Source organism: Macaca mulatta, chromosome 8 (assembly GCF_049350105.2).
Source record: "Macaca mulatta isolate MMU2019108-1 chromosome 8, T2T-MMU8v2.0, whole genome shotgun sequence".
Classification (NCBI taxonomy): domain Eukaryota; kingdom Metazoa; phylum Chordata; class Mammalia; order Primates; family Cercopithecidae; genus Macaca; species Macaca mulatta.
Window position 1 is genome coordinate 31,579,505 of NC_133413.1, and position 20,287 is coordinate 31,599,791.

Here is a 20,287-nt window from a genome sequence, read left to right on the forward strand (position 1 = left end):
GAATGAATTTAAAGTGAGATGATATTGTTGTAGATAATATGCTAGCCTGCAACCTTAGCTGCCTGCCTGCTTGAAGATGGTCAGTCTTTACCTTGTCAGTTCCAGTGAATCAGGATAGAAAAGAACTGTGAAATTTTGTTCACCACTTTGATCCCTCAAGGGTGCTGGGAGACTCCCCTATCGAAGGCATCTCAGGGATCCTGACAGGTTTCCAAACACCTACCTCACTACTGTCAAGATGGGCTCAGACCTTCCTGGAGAGATGAAATGAGGCCATAGGGTGATTTGGAAGACCATACTAAAACTCTTTACAGGGGTGGCATGTGGAATGCCACAGCCCCTTCAAGTTGGGATCTTTGTCCTTCTGTATGCCTGAATGAGTTTTCCTCTTCTCACATCCAGTTGGAATGAGGGTGCTCCAGAAGGCATTTCCACTCACAATTCCTGCCACAAACACAGAGATGGCTCTGCATGAGCTTCCACAGATGCTAAGGAGAGTAGGGACTTTCTACCACTTTGATGAGTAACCATGGAGCAAGGGTCCAGCATGAGAGGAAGTAAAAGTCACTGGCTCACCTTGAGATTCATGAGTGAGGGTTTGGGGATGTGATAGTTAATTTTGTGTATCAACTTGGCTGGGTCATGTGGTGCCCATAAGTCAGGTCAAACATTACTCTGGGTGTTTCTGTGAGGGTATTTTGGATGAGATTCCCATCTAAATTGGTGGACTTTGAGTAAAGCAGTTGTGGCTGGGCCTTATCCAATCAGCTGGATGCCTGAATAGAACAAAAACACTGGTCTCCCCAAGCAAGAGGGAATTTTCCAGTAGACTACCTTCAGACTCCATCTGCAATATTGGTTCTTCCTGGTTCTATAGCAGACTGCCTTCAGACTGGAACTGGAACGTTGGCTCTCCTGCATCTGCACCCAGCAAAATTTGGACTCACCAGCCTCCATAATCATGTGATCAAATTCCTTATAATAAATCCCTTTCTACACATATAACAGAACCGATTTCCTATTGGTTCTGTTTCTTGGAGAGCCCTGACTAATATGGAGGCAGAGGGAGAGTGAATGATAGACTCACTGGCTGTCAATTTGCTGAGAAACTGAATATACAAATAGACAACAGCCAGACTACATATCAGAATAGAACCCTAACCCACAGTCTACAGCAACTATTCCAGAAACCTAATCCATTATCTACAATAACCAGCCCAGGAAGACAGCTTGCTCTCTATAAGTCAGATTGTAAGAGATTAGACCACTATCTCTAGAAACCATCCCAGGAAGCCAGACAATAATCCATGTAACAATTGGCCCCAAACAGCCAAGACTTGGTTTATATCTGACAGCTTCCCTAATAATTGTCCCCACTTCCAACTCAGAACCAACCAGAGCGCCCAGTAGGCTCCCCTAATTACATAGATTGTCCCACTATTAGATGGCCTGTCCACAGCTTTTCCATGCCAACAGCCTCCAGTCAGGGCACACCTGAAGCCTTGTCTTTTATCGACTATAAATGATTTCCCACTCCTTGGCCTGCATTTGAGTCTCTGTCAAAAGCAAATGATGGTGGCTGATTCTCTTGATATAGTAAGCTCTAAATAAATCATCTGTGCTTGTTTTCATTTGATTGATCTTCATTTACTTCCACTTTACCTAAAAAGGAGCTCTTGGAAATAACTCATCCAAGGGAAGAAAGAGTTTGACCCCAGAGTTTGATTCAAGGACAGTGGAGCAGCCTCAGAAGGCAAAGATGATCCAGCATTCCCAGTGTGTCCCATAGATTGTCTTCCTGTTCAGCCCTCAAGAGAAGGGAACTACAGTAAAAGAGGATGAGCAAAGTGAAATCTTTCTCATGCTACCATCTCTCTCAGACATCAAGAGTATAAGGGAACAGCATCACTGTTGCCAACAACTTTTGCAGCAACTTTAACATTGACATGAGATGAAATCCTCAGGTGTCAGTAGCCCCAGAGGCAGGATCTTTGCAGTTCACAGCACATGCAGGAGAAATCTCCAAGAAGAGCAAAGACAAAGAAGATGGCAGATGCCATGGGTAACTAGGTCCTCCAAGCCTCATAAAATGCCAGAACAATGGAGTAGGACCTTGAGGGAGTCTTTCAGGTAGAATAAGAGTGAGCAAAGTCAGAGAAAGCCTGTTTGCTGGTGATTATTGTAATCTTGGGCTTATCCCAGGCTGCCTTAGACAAGGAATCACAGGCTATACATAGAATTTTAGTAACTGCTTAGCTAAATTTATTGTAAAATCTCTCTTCTATATGTCTACTTTTCTACATTCCCCTTTTATCTGAATTTGCAATCTTAGTATAAGTTTCACAGAGTGATAAATGTAGGTCAGTCATGGTACCATGTCAAACAAGAGAGACATTTATGTGTTTCATTGCTTATTAATGAAACAACACCATGACAGATGATACCTGTTTCAGAGAAAGTGTCATAGGAGTCAGCCCACCACAGTAGCATGTGAGCTCAACAGTCCCATCAACAAGTGAGTCAGGCAAGATATAAATGTTCATTTATTTGCATGCATGCTTGTCAAAGTTGATGAATATTCTCATTTAAAACAAAACAAAACTAAAAACAAAATTGTTGTATAGCAACCAGTTAGGACAGTTTTCTCAAACTGCTGAAATACCCCAATTTAAATGACTATCTGCTTATAAGTGTATTTCTTTTTCATATCATTTCCTTCATGGGTTTGATGGAGGGCATGTTGTTTTAAAATGTAGGTTTTGTTATTATTCAGGTACGGTGAGGCCAACAGATGAGAACACAATGCCATTGATGAGAGTTTGTTACTCACAGTTCCCAAGACTGGGGTGGCATAAAGTACTGGGAGTGGGGGTTTCCACTGGACACGCACCAGCGTCAGTCAGGAGGCAGAGGGAATGATGAAAATGCAGGTAAGACCCTTTATTGTGGCTTCCATTGGAAGGAATGGGAAAGACAAGGCAAGTAGGCTTAGAATTGGCTAGTTTGACTAACTTTAGCAGGTTCTAGGGAATAGGAACTGTCCCTGGTTGCCTGTTACCTGGTCCTGGGTGATTAGAGCAAGGGAATCCTTGCCCTAAGTGTGAAAGCCCTGTAGAGGAGGTAGTGGGTTGGCTGGTTTGCATATGAAATGCACACCACAGGCCAGTCCTTCACTACCTCTAGGAATTGACGAGCAAGCAGGGGCAGTTTCTCCAGGGTCAGCAGATGCCAGAGCATTAAAATCACATGGCTAATACATGTGTGTTTTCACCCTCCAGTCCATAAGCCTCTGAAGAACAAAATTTCTTCAAAGGAGCCTCTTCACCCTTCTATAATATTACATATTTAGGGGGCTGTGATATTTATTTATGCACTAAGATGCTAGCAAGACTTCAAGGAACTTCAGCCTAATTCAAGCACACACTGATGTAGCCCTTACAGTAAACAATGAGGTCAGCGTCCCTGGGCATGAAGTGGGGAACTGGATGGTTTGGGTGTTTCCTCCCTGCTCCCTTTGTCTGACTCCTTTCTCAATTTGCCCTGGGATCACTTTGTACTGAAATCTCCCATGAAATAACTCCCCTCTAGGCACTCTGCCTCGGCTATTTCCCATGATTGGATGGTTGGTTAATTTTGTACCAGTGGTGGGCTTGACTTGGCTTGTGAGAGCCTGTTGTGAAATTTTCAGGAATGTCATGAGCTGGATGTTAAACACAGCCATTTTGAAAAATTGAATCGTATAAACTAGCAATTAAATCAGTTATATTCAACAAAGTTAGTAAGTGCTCAAAACTTGGTACTCCCAACTTATTTTATTATAATTAAATTATTTTATTGCATCTTACCTCTGCCTACACTCTTGAAGCTATTTACATCTGTAGCGTCTGGATGATGGAAACACTATATGGTGTATTTAGGCATCTAACTACCAGGCATCCCTTTCTAATGACATGTTTGCAAGTCATACTGGTGACTTGAAGTCAGCCAAAGTGAGTATATTTAGACCATGTAAATCAGCAAACACCATAAATCAAGGTAAGATGGAAAAAAATATTAATACTCTAGATAAAACTTAAAAGCTTGTACAAAAAAAAAATCTATAACCATTACATCATGAACAGCACCAAAAAATGACAAAGCATTCTTCTAGTATTTAAAAACTATTATCTGATATGGCCAATAAATCACTCACATCATTAATGAACAAGATTCCATAGAGGTCTTGCTTGTTTCACTTTTGTTTACTGCTAATGTAAACAAAAATATCTTCATGTTGGAACTCTACTAGTTCATCATTTGCAACCAGAAGTTAGGTATGAACACAGGAATTTGGTAAAAATCAACAAAAGCATTCTATGAAAATCAATAGCTGTAAGGAATTTCAAATAAAGTGTATTATATATTTTATTTTGATTTGTTGTGCGCTATATAGCCTTTAAATCAATAGAAGCTATGTTTTTCCTGAAGAGCTAATTGCTATACATTTACCAGCACGCAATTGCTTTCTGCTCTTCCAAGACTTCAATTTCTCAGTTGATAAACTAAGAGGTTGTTTTAGATGAACTTTGTTTCCTTCCAATTCTAATTCTTTTTTTAAATTTAATTTTATTTTAGGTTCTGGAATACGTGTACAGAACGTGCAGGTTTGTAACATAGGTAAACATGTGCCATGGTGGTTTCCTGCACCTATCAACCCATCACCTAGGTATTAAGCCCTGCACGCATTAGCAATTTGTCCCGATGCTCTCCCTCTCCCCACCTCCCCAGCAGGCCCTGTTCCCCTGTGTGTTGTTCCCCTCCCTGTGTCCATGTGTTCTCATTGTTCAGCTCCCACTTATGAGTGAGAACATGTGGTGTTGTGGTTTTCTGTTCCTGTGTTAGTTTGCTAAGGATGGTGGCTTCCAGTTCTATCCATGTACCTGCAAAGGACATGATATTCCTTTGTATGGCTGCATAGTATTCCATGGTATATATGTACCATATTTTCTTTATTCAATCTATCATTGATGGGCATTTGGGTTGGTTTCAAGTCTTTGCTATTGTGAATAGTGCTGCAATAATTCTATGATCTGGAATTATTCTTATCTTATAGTTTTAAAAAAATTCTTCTACTCTTAAGAATGTCTATATGGAGGGCAAGCTGACATGGGGTGTGTTCTTCCAGGTTTGAGAAATAGGGGTCATTGCCTGGCCCTGGGGTGTTGGAGAGCCTGGTTGTGCTCCCCATGTCAGCTTACCCTCCACATCTGCTGACTGAGCAGCAGACGATTGATGATTCATTTCTGAAAAGGGGATTTAAGTAAAACTAAGGGAAGAGCTAGCTTCCCAAAGCCTCAACATGAGGAGGTGACATAACCCCTAACCCCTGTGCTTAGTGGTCTCCCTGAAATGCCTTCCAGAGGTCACTGTCATGAGTTCCTCCCCAAAATCCCCCAGTGTGCATAAGGCAGAAGTCCCCTTCATTAAACAAATATTTGTTGAGTACCTACCATATGTCAGGTGCATTTCTGGGCACCACGGCTGCAACACTGGCGTCCACTGCCTCATGGAGCCTATACTCTAATGAGGGCAGGTGCATTGTTACCATAGGCGACAGGCTACAATAAGAACAGTACAGACTAAGAAGGAATAACCCTTAATCTATGGCGGGGCGCATAAACTTTTTCTATAAAGGGCCAACAAATAAATATTTCAGGCTTCGCAGACCACTTCGTCTCTGTTGCAACCATTTAATTCTGCTATTACAATGCAGAAACAGCCATAGACAATTAACAAATAGGCATGGCTATGTTCCAATAAAACTTTATTTACAAAATGAGGGGACGACACTGCAATCTAGGCTATAGTTGGATGACCCCTAATCTAGGCAGCCAGTAAGTTGTTCAAGAACACGAGGTATAAACTGGGCAAGAGTTGGCTTAAAAGAGGGGAGAGAGCCATGTTACAGTAGAGGGAGATGGGGACCAGATTTGGACTTTTGACTTTCAATGGAATGCAGTTTGGCCACCCTCTCCCACTCCAGCCAAGAAGGCACAACCAGGTTCCCCAACACCCCAGGGCCAGGCAATGACTCTTATTTCTCAAACCTGGAAGAGCACACCCCATGTCAGCTTGCCCTCCACATACACATTATCCTCACTCTTCTCAGGCCCTGATAACCCAGGCCTACATGCCCTCCTCCCCACACCATCCCCTGTGCCAGGCTGGGCTGCCCTGCTACACGTGTGTCCTCTTCACTTAGCCCAGGGCCTGCCACCTCACTCTGAGTCACATGGCTCCCCTCTCTGAGGATGCTAACCTCCCAGGCCCCACCCAGTGGCTTTTAGACTGAGCTGTTCAAAGGAAACGAGAAAACGTAACGCAATACAATTTTCACATCAAGAAAGCAATTATAGCTTACAATGCCATAATATTATCTAAATATTCCACGAATACTCAAAATTCTCCAATTATCCTCAAAATGTCTTGCATAGCTGTTTTGTTTTTTCCCATCCAAGATCCAATCAAGAACCCCACATTGAGTCGGTAGTCATAGCTCTTCAGCCTCCTTTAGACTCCTTTGTCTTTCACGACCTTAACATTTTTTAAAAGTAGAAACCAGTAGTCAGGTATAAAGTCCATAATCTGGGTTTTTCTGATTGTTTCCTCATGATTCCGTCTGGGTTAGCACATTTTTGGCAGGAGTATCACCAGGTGATGCTGGGCACTTCCCAAGGCATCATATCAGAAGATGCAAAGTGTCACTGTGCCCCATTACTGCTGTCCTGTTCAGTTTTCACTACAAATTCTGGGCTGCACCATTAGTGTGTTGGACAATATCCAGTCACTGATTTTTTTTTTTAATCGCATTGACTTTGGCCCATTAATATGCTGTGCTATCGTATGTCTCCCCTCTACTCCCTCTGAAGCTGCCTTTGCAAAGATTATGACAGTGAGAGAAGTCTCACATGGCTGATTCCATCCTGCCTCTAGCCTCACAGGCTGGCTATCTGCTCATTCTTGACCATAGGTCAAGCTAAACATGGGAAGAATTTAGTTTATAGTTTAACTTTGAAGCAAGGATAATAATAGTCCCCCCTTAAAACTGCTCCCTCCTTGTTTGGGGGCTGAAACTGCCTTTGTAAGATGAATGAAAGGCCACAAGATTAGGATTATGAGGAGTGGCTTGAGTTCTGCTAAAACATAAGCATGGCTTCTACTATCTCTTAGCACTCAGCATTATGTGGCCAGAGGTCACAAGATCTGTGACTTTCCCAATTGCTCCTATAGATAACAGCACTACTGTAGAACCTAAGATTGGTTTTTTGAGGTTTTTCCAACTGACCTGACCCAGTCTCCTGACTCCAGATTCAACTGGTCCTGTGGCTCCACCCAGAGGTGGACTCAGCCCACAAGGACCAGTTTCCACATCCTACAATTTCATACTCAATCAGTCTTCAGCACTCATTCACTAGGCCCCTGCCCACCAAATTTCCATAAAAACCCTCATCTCCAAGCCTTTGGGAGACCGATCTGAGTAATAATTCTGTGTCCTGCGTGGCCAACCTCATGTCAATTAAACTCTTTACTATAATGCTGTGGTCTTGGGGGATTGACTTTGTCTGTGCAGGAAGAAACTATCAAGAGATTATACCTCCAGCTGCCCAGCATGGGCAGACCCCAAGTAGGGTGAAGGGAGTATCCCAGGCTGGGGAATGGGAGACCAAGGGTAAGAAGAGATTACCAGTGGGAGGGCGGCACAGAGCAGGGTGTTGGAGCCTAATCAGAGTGAACAGGGAGTCAGGCAGGAGGTGCTGGCGTTTGAGTATGAGGAGGAAGGCATTTTTGCAGAGGGAAGCCTGGCGCAGGGTTCAGAAGCCAAGCAGAATGAGGAAGTCATCCAAGAGGTGTGGGTAAGACTCAGTGCAGGAGCCCAGGGAAGGGGGGGAGGATATTCCGGCACAAGGTATCTGCACCCAAGCAAGGTGAGAAGGACGTCTGAGGCTAGGGATGGCCCAGGGCAGGGAGACAGTCTGGGCAGGGTGAGGTCATCCACATGAGAAGGGGCACGTCACGGCTTCTGCATGGTTCCCAAGCAAAGGGAAAAGGCATCCCAATGGTAGAGCAGCTCAGCATGAAGTGCCAGAGCCTAATCTGGGTGAAGAGGGCATCCCAAAAGGGCCAAATGGCAATAGCAGTGTAGCAGATGAGTTACAATGGGGCTACATAAAATAGGAGATGTTTGTTTTTTAATTAGAGCAAGTTTCTCACGGTCAGTAAAGAGACTTACAATTATGGTAAAGGAGAAAACTAGAATGAATCCTGTGGTCTTGAGTTGAGTGATATAACTGTATGAATTTATGTTTTTAAATATGTGTGTGTGTGTGTATAGATATGTGTGTATATACATATGCACACATATATACATACATATATGTATTTTATATAAATATATGTATATATGTATTAAATGTATATGTATGTATTTAAATATATGTGTATGTATATATACATTTGTGTATACATACACACATATACACACACACATATATATACATGTAGATATAGAAATACAATAACATGAATGTGTGTATTTTTATATATTATACATACATAGTTGTATTCCCAGCTCTGCCCACTGAGAAGGCCTAGAAGCAGGGACTTACTAAGAGCATTTAGTACACAGAGCACCCAGATTGTGATTTCTAAATGCCATTACTTGCCAAAAAGCAGCAAGGGCTTTGGGAAAAAATGGCTGATTCCAGGGCTGGGGCAGGTAACATAATGCATGGACACCTTGCTCTGCCAGAGTGACAGGAAGGGCTGAAAGAATGATTGGGACACTTCAAAAAGGTCCAGAAACCAGCTTCAAGGGGCTTCCACGTCCACATATTGGGTAATTTGTGCATCAAATAAGTGAGAATAGCAATGGATTATATAAAATAAGAATCCATAAGTTCATACTGATAAAAATGAAAAAATAAAGAAGTGAAGAAATGGAAATGTTGATAAAGAATAAGATATTTAAATGGCCTCAAAGTATCTCGTTTCTCCCCACAAATATATATATATAGAGAGAGAGAAACATTACAAAGAAGAAAATAGTATACCTAATTTGAGAAGCCTGGCAAACACTCATCTTATCAAATGATCAAGGTAAATGTCATCAGTAATGAAATAAATTGAAATGATGCCCCATCTCACAGCATGCAATGAGACAAGTCCTACATCACCTCTGTGGTGTTACTGCCAAAGACGTAACCCAAATCTCATTGTGAGGGAACAGCAGACAATCCCATTGAGGGACATTCTATGAAATTACCTGCCTGTAATCTTCAATGTGTCAAAGTTATGAAAGTGAAGGAAAGCATAAGGAACTGTTCCACATTGCAAGAAACTGAAAATATATGAAAACTGAATGTAAAGGTAGTTCCAGACTAGATCATTTTACTATAAGCACATACTTGGGACAACCAGCAAAATTGGAAGGAAATCTGATTATCAGATGGTAGCAATACATCGCTGTTAATTCCTTGATCTTGATGATGGAATTGTGGTTCTGTAGTGGACACTTATCTATAGGAAATTCACACTAAAATGTCCAGGAGTATAGGATATCACATTTTTTGTTTGTTTGGGTTTAAGACAGGATCTTGCTGTGTCGCCCAGGCTGGAGTGCAGTGGCGTGCTCTCGGTTCATTGTAACCTCCACCTCCCAGGCTCAGGCGATTCTCCTGCCTCAGCCTCCTGGGTAGCCGGGACTACAGGCGTGCATCACCATGCCTTGCTAGTTTTTTTCTATTTTAGTACAGGTGGGGTTTCACCATGTTGCCCAGGCTGGTCTCCAACTCCTGACTTCAGGCAATCCACCCGCCTCAGCCTCCCAAAGCGCTAGGATTACAGGCGTGAGCTACCACATCCAGCCTAGGGCATCATGTTGACAACTTATTTTCAATGGCTCAAAAGAAAGGTCTTTGTACTGTATACATACACACACACACACACACACACACACACACACCCCTACATACATAGTATTGTGATTATATAGGAAAATATAATTGTGCTCTTGGGAGATTTACATGCTGAAGTATTTAAGGGCAAAATACGATGTCTAAAATTTACTTCAAATGATTTGACAGAGAGAGAGAGAAGGTAGCAAAACGTGAGCATTTGATGAAATCTGGGTGAAGGGTATGCTGGATTCATTCTTTCAGCCATTCTGGAGGCTTAAAAAGTTTCCAAATAAACAGCAAAGGAGAGGGGGAAAAATGAGAAAAAGTGTAAACAAAGTTTCTAGGAGTTCTTATGTGGGGGAGAAATGAATGGAAACTGAGAGCTGGAGATCAGACCTGTAATGCTATTCTTGCCTTGCTTTGTGTTGCACTTTGCTCTCTTTAAAAATGAAAGAGAGTTACACAGGAAAAAGTTTGTCCTGGTGTTTTAAAGAGCTTAGCTGTATCCTAGCTTTCATTAAACTACCTCCTACTGCCACCGGATGTACCAGGCCCACATCTTTCCCTTTGCATGCAAAATACCACCAACTCTTACTTCTCCCTGCCCGCTTCTGGGTGAGCCAAAGCAGGGCATCCCTGGGCCTCCCATTTCTCCCCACTGGATCCATATCCTCTTCACCCATGCAAAGGGTGATGGGAGGCATGAGTGACAGATGGCTTCAACAGGAAGGGCCTTCTTAGAACGTGTGCTGCAGACAAAGTTGTTCTATTCCATAGGCATGAAGAGCTCAATTCCTATAGCCTAGAAACTTTCCAGAGACCCACAAAAATGCTTGAGATCTGCAAAAAGTTTTTCACTTGAAAAAGAAAAACGTACGCCTGACATCCAGGAGCCGGCCTGGTGCTATCAGCTAAGCCTTGGTGTTCTCTTGCTGAACACAATTTCACAGAAAACCAACATCAGATATAGTCCATTGCATAACAACGTTGGATCAAGACAAGACCCCTCGGTAGTCATGGCAAAACACAAACAAAACATGAACTTGTCCAAGCTGAAACATACCAAACACGCCCACCACCCCCTATTCTCACGAAAGTGAGTGAACAGGGCTGCTTTATCAATCACAGGTTTAGCCTCCATTAGTGTACTCTCTTTCCAGATAAGGTTTGTGGAGATACCCAATCACTTCCCGCCAGCATCCAATCCAGAGCAAAGCCTCACTTCTCCAAACTCTCTCTCAAATCACCTGACACCCAACACAAGCCCAAATGCCATGACAGGTCTTCTATCACACCCTCTTATTGAGATGCCCCATGGTTTCCATGGTACATGTTTTCCCTTGCTGAAACAAGTCATAAATCCAACTACTTTAAACACAGGTGTGTTCCTGGAGGGCTTTGGGTAAAGAACGTTGAAGCTCTGAAGGCTGAAAAAAAAAAAATTGACCCCAGAATACTAAAGAAATGCTATTTCTTTAGAAAACAAATTGGTAAATACTAAGTAAAATAACACTATCTCAATTTCCTTTATTATTACATTTATAATCTATAACATGTTATGACCTCTGAAAATAATTTGTGTTAGATTTAATTATCTCACTGCACAAGAATTCCCAAGTCTGCCAGCTGATTACTGAGAAATCACTGCCAATTGTAAACTAAATGAGTAGCCAATTTCCTGCACAACCTCCTGGTTGGCCGTTGGTTGTGTCATGTAGACTTGGGGCAGCCAGGCCAACTAGCATGCTGCCTCCCTTATCAACGTTATTTCCAGGCAGTTCAGTGCCTGGGCCCAGCCTGCCCTGTCGGCCTCCTTCCCCATAGGATCTAGTTTCTGCCAGCTAGGCTGACCTTTCCACTTCCTTATTCTTTAGGGATGTTTTCCCATTGTTTGATCTCACTGATGCCCGCACTCTGACCTCAGCTGTCAGTCACGTAAACCTGTTAGCTCTTCCCTGACTCCTGACTTTCTTGCCTCCTGCTTGCTGCCAGGGGAATCTTTTGCTAAGACCAAGCCTTCCTTCAATGGGACCTTTCCTTCAACCTCGCCTCCATCTCTCCTGCCGGCCACACAGAGGAAGTCAGCTAGCCAGGCACAATGGAAGCCATCCTCAATGGAGGAATTCTCATCTAAAGAAAAGCCTCTGGAGGAACTTTATTTTCCTTCAGCAGTCACATTTCTAGGGAAAAAGAAAACCTAGAGCCAGAGATTCTGAGACTTTCCGGATGTGGAAATGCAACTTGGAAATGATTGAGTTCAGTCCTGCCATTTTCCAGATGAGAAAACTATGATATCCATAGATTTTTTTCTGCAAGACTAGGGAGCCTGATTTTGCCTTTTCCCCTTAAGTCTATTGGTTTTATGATTTAGTAAGAAGAAAAACAGTATGTTTCCTTTTTTTTTTTTTTTTTTGTCAAATTTTAAAAAAATACAACCACAACTGTGAAATGGTACATGACTTTTTTAAGGCCCCTATAAAAGGCAGCACAGTATGAATTATATCTTTGTCAGTGCAGGTTATGAAATTACTCCGGAGAGTTATCCCTATAGAGACTGGCAGTGCATAGACGGTAACTCAATGGAATTCAATTCCACCCCGAGTTCACAGAAGGTAACTGATGGAAGGAAGCAGCAGAAATTGCCTGAGCACTCTTCATGGATAATGTCTCTGTTTCCCCCACAATCTCATTTTGCACACAAAACAAACAAAACACAATTCAATCTCCCAAACTGTGTGGCTCCAATTGTTTGCTTGCTTTTAAAAATCATCCAACCCACATCACCCATAGCCGCGGCTCTCCTGCGGGGCTAATGAAGTCTAGTATTGGCAACACGTTTGACCTCCATCCCCCACTCCCCTGTTGCATCCTGGACTTCCAGCCATTTTTTGTTTCAGATGGATCCTTTGTTTGGGGCCATGACAAAAGCACAAGAATTAAACTTTACCGAGAAAAGACCAGCAAACTAGACTTTGATTTCATGCTCCAGGCAATTTGAGATTAGAACAGCAGATTCCTTTGCCCTTCTTTGCAACATCTTGAGCAAAACAATTAAGAACAACAACAAAAGTTCTCCATAGTGACAAGAAAAATGAGATGTAAAGGGTATAGCTCACTGAGATAAGTACATAATCAAAATATCTCATTTAATCACTGGTTTATCCCAACTCAGAGAGCAATTATCATGACACACACTGACATGACTTCAGGCCCCACTGGGATAACAGACCCAGAAGAAACACAATTGTGTGGGCTTCCATAAGGGTCTGATCCAATGTTGTGGCTGACCCCTGAGAAGGGTGACCCTCCCCCTCAAACCTAGTTACAACATTCAAGGTAATGGGACAACTTGGATATCATCCAGGCAAATAGAAATTCTCCCTGTGGTTGGAGATTCTGGGCAATGCGACTACCCAAAAGCTCTTCTTGGGTACCCAGAGCTTGGTGTTTAAGCTTCGTGCACAGAACTTGCTGCCAAATTGGTTGGATGTGGTGGCTCACACCTGTAATCCCAGCACTTTGGGAGGCCAAGCTGGGCAGATCACTTGAGGTAAGGAGTTCGAGACCAGCCTGGCCAACATGGTGAAACCCTGTCTCTATGAAAACTACCAAAATTAGTGAGGCATTGTGGCTCATACCTGTAATCCCAGCTATTTGGGAGGCTGAGGCATGAGAATCACTTGAACCCAGGAGGTGGAGGTTACAGTAAGCCAAGATAGCACCACTACACTGTAGCCTGGGTGACAGAGTAAGACTCTGTCCCCCCTCAAAAAAAAAAAAAAAGAGAAAGATCTTGTTGTCAAATAGGCAGCAAGTTCTAGGTACCAAGGCGGGGGTCCATCTCTTTTGAGGCAGGACTCCAAGCAGTGGAAAGAGGTACTGAGTCAGGTCTAGACCTCTAGGATGAGCAGAATGGCAAGGTCTTGGCAAGTGCATTACACTTGACTCCACAATTAAGGCAAGACTGAAATGCCAGGAACCAGGGCAGGAATCCAGTAGAAGGATATGGGCAGCCACCCATAGCTTCCTCCAGACATCAAGCTGAGGGGTTGCATACTGCTTCTAGCTCTGCCCACGTGAAGGGATGAGATCTGCAAATATGCAGCTCAAGGAGTGCAGAGTCTCCATGCATGGTGTGAGCAGGCAGAGGTTGAAAACAAACATAAACCATCTGGGTACATCTATGTCTCCTTTCCCTCCTCTGTGAATATAAAAAAGTGAAGCACGAAGCAGGGATTATTTCTAAACTCGTTAGCTAGATCCTGACAGTTTAGATGTGGGGTATTTCTAACCTCTGTCATTGTAAATTCTGACTCGATGTTTTTCTCTCACTGAGAATCCCTAAGTATTTATTCTTTTTTTGTCTTGGGTTTTGTTTCCTACTAAGTAAAATTTAAGGAAGGAGTCTAAAGATTTGGTTTCAGACTAGTTATCTCAGGTGGTTTGTTAAACTGAGGTCTGTAGAGTGAATCTATAATCGAAGGATGTTCCAGAGGATGCTGCTGACAAGAACAAAGTGACAACTCAAGCTTACAAAGGTCAATTTCAGTGCTTTTTTAGTTAATGCCAAAAGCAACTGGAATCAGCATTGAAACTTTCTTCTAAAGGACTGTAAGAGTAGGTGTAAATCCATCTTTTATTTTAATTCATTGGTTTACACTGCATAGATTCATTCTCCTCTTCCTACTCCCACACCAGTTGAAATAAATTCGGTTGTTTCTGTCTCAGAGGAAGGTCACATCCACTCTAACTGAACAGGGCCTAAGGCTGATTCTGGAAATGACTCTGTAGCAGAACATACTGCTAAATATTTGTGATGTCTTTAGATGGATAGAATGTAGCAGGTACAGAATAAAAGAAATATAGCACTTTCTTTTTTAAATTTTTTTTACATTTTTTATTTTGTAGAGTCAGGGTCTCACTACGTTGCCCAGGCTGGTCTTGAACTCCTGGGCTAAAGCAATCCTCCCCACTTGGCCTCTGAAAGTGCTGGGATTATGGGTGCAAGCCATCACAACTGGCCCAAAATAGAACCCTTTCAAAAGCCTGTTAGGGTTGTATAATTGTAATAGAGGCAGAGATATTCATTATTCATTATTACCCATTATTTTTTCCAGAAATGTTTCCTAAAAGGCTCTTATGTTCCAGATCAAGCGCTGTGTGCTGGGGATTCAAAGGTGAAACTTAGCCTTGCCCTTGAGGAGCCCACAGTCTAGGAGAGACTGAGGGAGACCCAGAGCTAAATAATCAAAACTCCCCGTAAGGGAGACTTCTGAGAGGACAGCACTGATTGCCCAAAAGGCCAGAAAGGTTTCCCAGTGAACGTGGGGGTGAAGCCAATCACAGAAGGCAATTTTCTTTCTGAAATGAGAATAGACCTAAAAACAAAACAAAACAAAACCTGTCAACCATGAGGTCCAGCACAAGCTAAGAGTGACACAAAGCTGGTTAGGGCCAAGGACAACTATGAAAGCAGGAGAGGATCAAAGCACGATGTAGGCTGAAAATACATTTAAAAAATTTAAAATATTTTCAAAAGCAGGTGAGGAAACCAGAATCACTTGTTGATCCTTTTGATCAGGCCACTTTGGGATGTGTGAATCTCCCGCTACTTTGAATTGATCAAAGTACCGATCAGTTAACTTTTCTACTGACACCGTAGCTCTTGATTGGTTTCGGTTCTTTGTGTGGACAGCTTGTGTTTAACAGCAAGTGTGGGGAGATTTTAACTGGGCTTTCTGCATCTGAGCAGCCTCTCCTCTCAGCCTCATACAGCAGGTGCCACTACCGCCCTGCAAGGTAAATATGAACCTCACTTGACATCTCCGAAACCATAGACTTTTCAAACTGACTTCCCATCAGACCCTGTAGGGCCCTAGTCTCTGAAGGTAAGAAATTTTCAACCCTCCAGTTCCTGTGGCTTTTGAGAGACCATCTCAGGGGGACTCTACAGGACCAATGATGACAGGTGAAATTAAATCAGCCCACGAGTCCCAAACATTGCAGTTACAGTTACAGGTATCATTCATTATCAATATGTTTCCCAAGAATTAAATTGAGACGTACACGTGTGCATATGTGTGTGCACACAAGTGTGTATGTGTAATCAATATGAGTAATTTCCATTCTGGGTCTGGTTTTTAATACTTCATTATTCCAGTCCCTGAGAACCCTAAAAAATCTAGCGTCCCATAACCCAACAGGATGCTAAGAAGCTAATGCTGTTGTTGCTTACACTTACGTCACACTTCTTTGTCACTTTCTTCTCTGGGACTCTTGCAGTAAGTATTTGGGTGCTAAACATTGATATTTTTTAACAAACAACATGTTGCAGAGTCATTTTTACCTTCCCGTATGGTAGATATATAATATTCATCTTCTACCCCTTTCTGGGAAAATACAAAGCAATGACATGAGATGCTTTCAGTCTCAGGTCCCTGAACTTGCCAGTACATGATGGGGGGCCTTGACCTTGGATGCAGAATGATGTGCTCATCCTGGAATATTCCTCTCCCCCTCACTCTAAGGACCTGGGTAGTGGTCCTGAACTTCTGAATCCCTCCTCCTCACCAAGCCCCTTGGGGGTGCACCTTGTTCCTGCGATGGGCTGCAGGTAGGTACCTTCTACTGGAAAATGGGGTAGAGGCCAAGGTAGAATGGAAAAGAGATGCCTGGGATCCACAATGGGGATGTGGGGACCCTGGAATGTTGGATTAGAAAAAGGTGAGGGGCTCATTGATAGGAAGCAACCAGCCAAAATCAGTGAAATTTGTGAACTTGTGCCATGTTCCAACTTTGTCACATCCTGTGCCTGCGAGGTGTGGATCAGACTGTAATTTTATCTGAACATGGCAGAAATGCAGTGGCTGACTCAGACCCGTATTTTAGCAAGTTCTGTGTCTCTTCCTTCGTAGTCTTTCTAATGGTGCAGCTGCCATTGGCTGCCTCTCCCGCTTCCAGGGCGGCTGTGTGATTTCTAACATCCTCTGCTGACTTCCCAGATGCTGAGCCAATGCCATGCCCTCCCCACTTGCCACTGGTAAGACACAAGGAACTCCCATCATTCTCAAGTCCAGCATTCAGCAGCCCCAGGCTTGAGTCCCAACTCTGCCACCTATGACCTGTGTGATCTTGAGCAAAGTACTCAAATCTCCTTAGCCTCATTGTTTTTCCATGATAACACAGTCTCAATCCAATAGGAGTTTCGTAAGGACTAAGCGAGAGCATTCTTTTTAAGTTGTTTGGCCCAGTGCTCACCCTGAAGTAGTTCAATATACGTGTGCTGTTTTTCACAGGACGATTTTACATTAGGTGGTTATATAGCATCTGTAACAATGCACCTTCCCACTCTGATGCAGTGATTTTGGCAGAGGCAATGGCTGGGAATGAATCTCCATGGTTAGGAACTTTGCTCTCCAGGATGACTCAGGGACCAAAACAGTCACATTGTAATGCTAAGCCCATGCGGAGCTTCTAAGGAGTAGAAGGCATGGAATACATCATGTGCCACCGAGCTAAAGAATTGCCATGCCATGCAGTGGCCACACTCTATTCTGTCAGTCACTGGTTTAAATAGACCTAGGAGAGATGCTTCAATACATCAAGACAACCAGACCAAATCCTGATGCAAAGCCCATGGCTAGCAGACTCCGAGCAAGTTCAAAAGCTGAGAAAGGAATGGAGTTACCTTGCTCTGTGACTGTGATGGTCTTAGTTAACCAATCTTGGGCCCCAGAATCCTTCGACGGTCATGGTCAATTGAGCTGTGGATACCACACACTTCACTGGCTCCCAAAATCCACTCAGGCTTCCCTTCCCACATGTTTCTGGAACACCCTCCATCCTCAGCAAGAGTTATCAGATCACCTGCCAATGAGTCTTGGTGTGGCTGGTCCCCAGGTGGGCCGCCCAGCTTCAGATGCCACCTCCTCTCTGACCCTGGGACACCAGCCTTCTGCTGCAGGTTACCTCATCCTACAGCAGCTGAGCTCCTCCCTTCACTCACTGTCTTGTAAATAGACCAAGACCCTTCCCTTAACTCCCTGCAGCAATTGCTGAGACCAGATTTTGAAATTTTGGACAAGGCTTGACTGATGGTATTGAGGCTAACAGGAGAGAAATATAACATAGACAGTTGGAATACAACTGCAACAAGAGGGGATCAGACCAGCCTTCCTGCTCAGTGTCCAGTCTGCTATGGTCCCCCAAAGACAGAGGGTAACTTACGCTTCCTCTCCCTTCATCCCCTACCAAAAAGCCACACTCAGAGACCCAGATCTCCCTCAACCCTATCCCATACTAAACATTACCCAGCAGATCACCATGTCTCAGTCTAAGACATCTGCCTCCCAGTTAGATTGCCTCCCAGTTCAGCCCTCAGACGCAGGCTACCTGTCTCCACACAGGTTTAATCCAAGAGCCCATGCAGAGGCTTTTAGAAAACAATGATGTCTCCCCCAAAAGTAAATTGATGCATTCACAAAAATGGCTAGCAGCTTTTAAACCATTTTTCTAGTTCCCACTTATCAGGATTCCAAAATCTTAGAGCTTGGTTGCACCGAGGACACTGTTAAAATAGGAGCTGCTCTATCACTGAAATCACTTTTAAAAATAAGAAACTTCAAAGGACTCAGGTTTCCATCAGCTGAGCTTTCACGATGAGTGTCCTACGCAGGGCCATTTGGCCACGTAGACACAAACCCTCTGCACTGAAGCGCCCTGTTCTTTGTTTCCATCCTTTCACTCCCTCCTTGGTGGCGGGGCTGTTCTCGCACGCTTTGTGCCCTGCGTAATTGCTCTGCTGAGAGCTGATGAGTCACCCATCACCACTTCTTTTTTTCTTTCTTTCCTTGCGTCAGCTGAAGTTAGTCAATATAATGTGCCACTATAATGTTCAGGATACTGTAAAGAAAAGCTCTTATTTTTGTTTTTGTTTTTTTTTTGTTTAACTCCAGCTTAGCTGGGCTTTGGAAAATAACTGGAAGGATCTAGTATTTTCTGCAAGTTGAACCACTCTCGAGGTGTTTCCTGTGTTTTAATTCTTTGGCAAATGCCACAGTTTCTTATACAATATAGGAGGAAAAAAATTGATTTAAAAAATGTGTTTTGAATCAAAACTGACTCAAAACTGACTTGGTTAAAACAAACAAACAAGTAAAAAAATCATGTAACTTAGTCATGCAACCTGCTAGGCACCATTTGTAGGTAGCTCCATGGAAGAGCTCCCTCCAGTTGGAACCTCAGTTCCAGTTTGAGATACCGTAGCACATCTCCCAGCCCCTCCCTCCCACCAGGGTCCTGATGCCCAATCTATGGAAGCTGGACTTTCCCTACGAGAGCCCAGAGCCCTGGGAGCAAGAGTGAGCTTTGTTGCGGACAGGGTAGGGGACCCCAGGGCTCCTCCCAGGGTTCTGGACAAAGAGGGAGGAGAAGAAAGTCCTGGAGTTCGTGAAGAAAGAACTAGGTTATTTATGGGAGTAATAAAACATCAGAAAGTATGTAAATATTTGAATAAACTTGTCTCAATAGCTTAATTGGAAAATTAGCTTTGACATCTTTCGTTCTCTCCCTGTCTTCACCAAACATCCAGCAAAGCTTGGGTAACTCCTTCCTGAGAACCAGGGGATGTGGAGATGATTGAGATCGGACCTTTGCTCCTGAAAATTTACCCAGACCATAGGGGTCCAGTGACCACCATGGTGATGCGGATGCTGTGAACAAGGGAAGCAGAGCTTGCTAAGAGAACGGACAGGACAGGAGGAGCCCACATACAATGGAGAGATCAGAAAAGGTTTCCTTAGTGCCTGATCATTGAGTAAGTACCAGGCAATGTCCACTACGAGAAAGAGACGCATGTCTACCAACATGCCACTTCCTAAAGCCCAGCTCACATTTAACAAGCTCTTTTAGTGACACTAGAATTTTGTGAATTAGATTTGTACAGAACTAGCCCCACTCTGATCCCCAGAACCACAGAAGATGATGACAGTCGGAGCTGTGGAATCCGGCATTCCTGGGAGAAGTAGGGCAGGAACAACCCACTGACAGCCAGTGTGAGAGCAGCATTTGCAGCCCGGGTTACCTGTTCCACACTGGTTCTGCAACCCAGCTTCCTACCACAGACCTGCCCATCCAGGTCTGGGAACGCCACGCGCGCGCACACACACACACACACACACACACACACACACACACACACACAGGATCTGGAGGGGCAGGTGCTTAACGCATTTTGTTCCACAGCAGGTGAGCAGTGCAATCTAATGCTTAACTCATAGATCAGGGTGGGAAGCGGACTTCCACTGAAAGCATGCCCTCCTCTCTCTGTGACGCCTGCATTCAGCCAGGAGCCC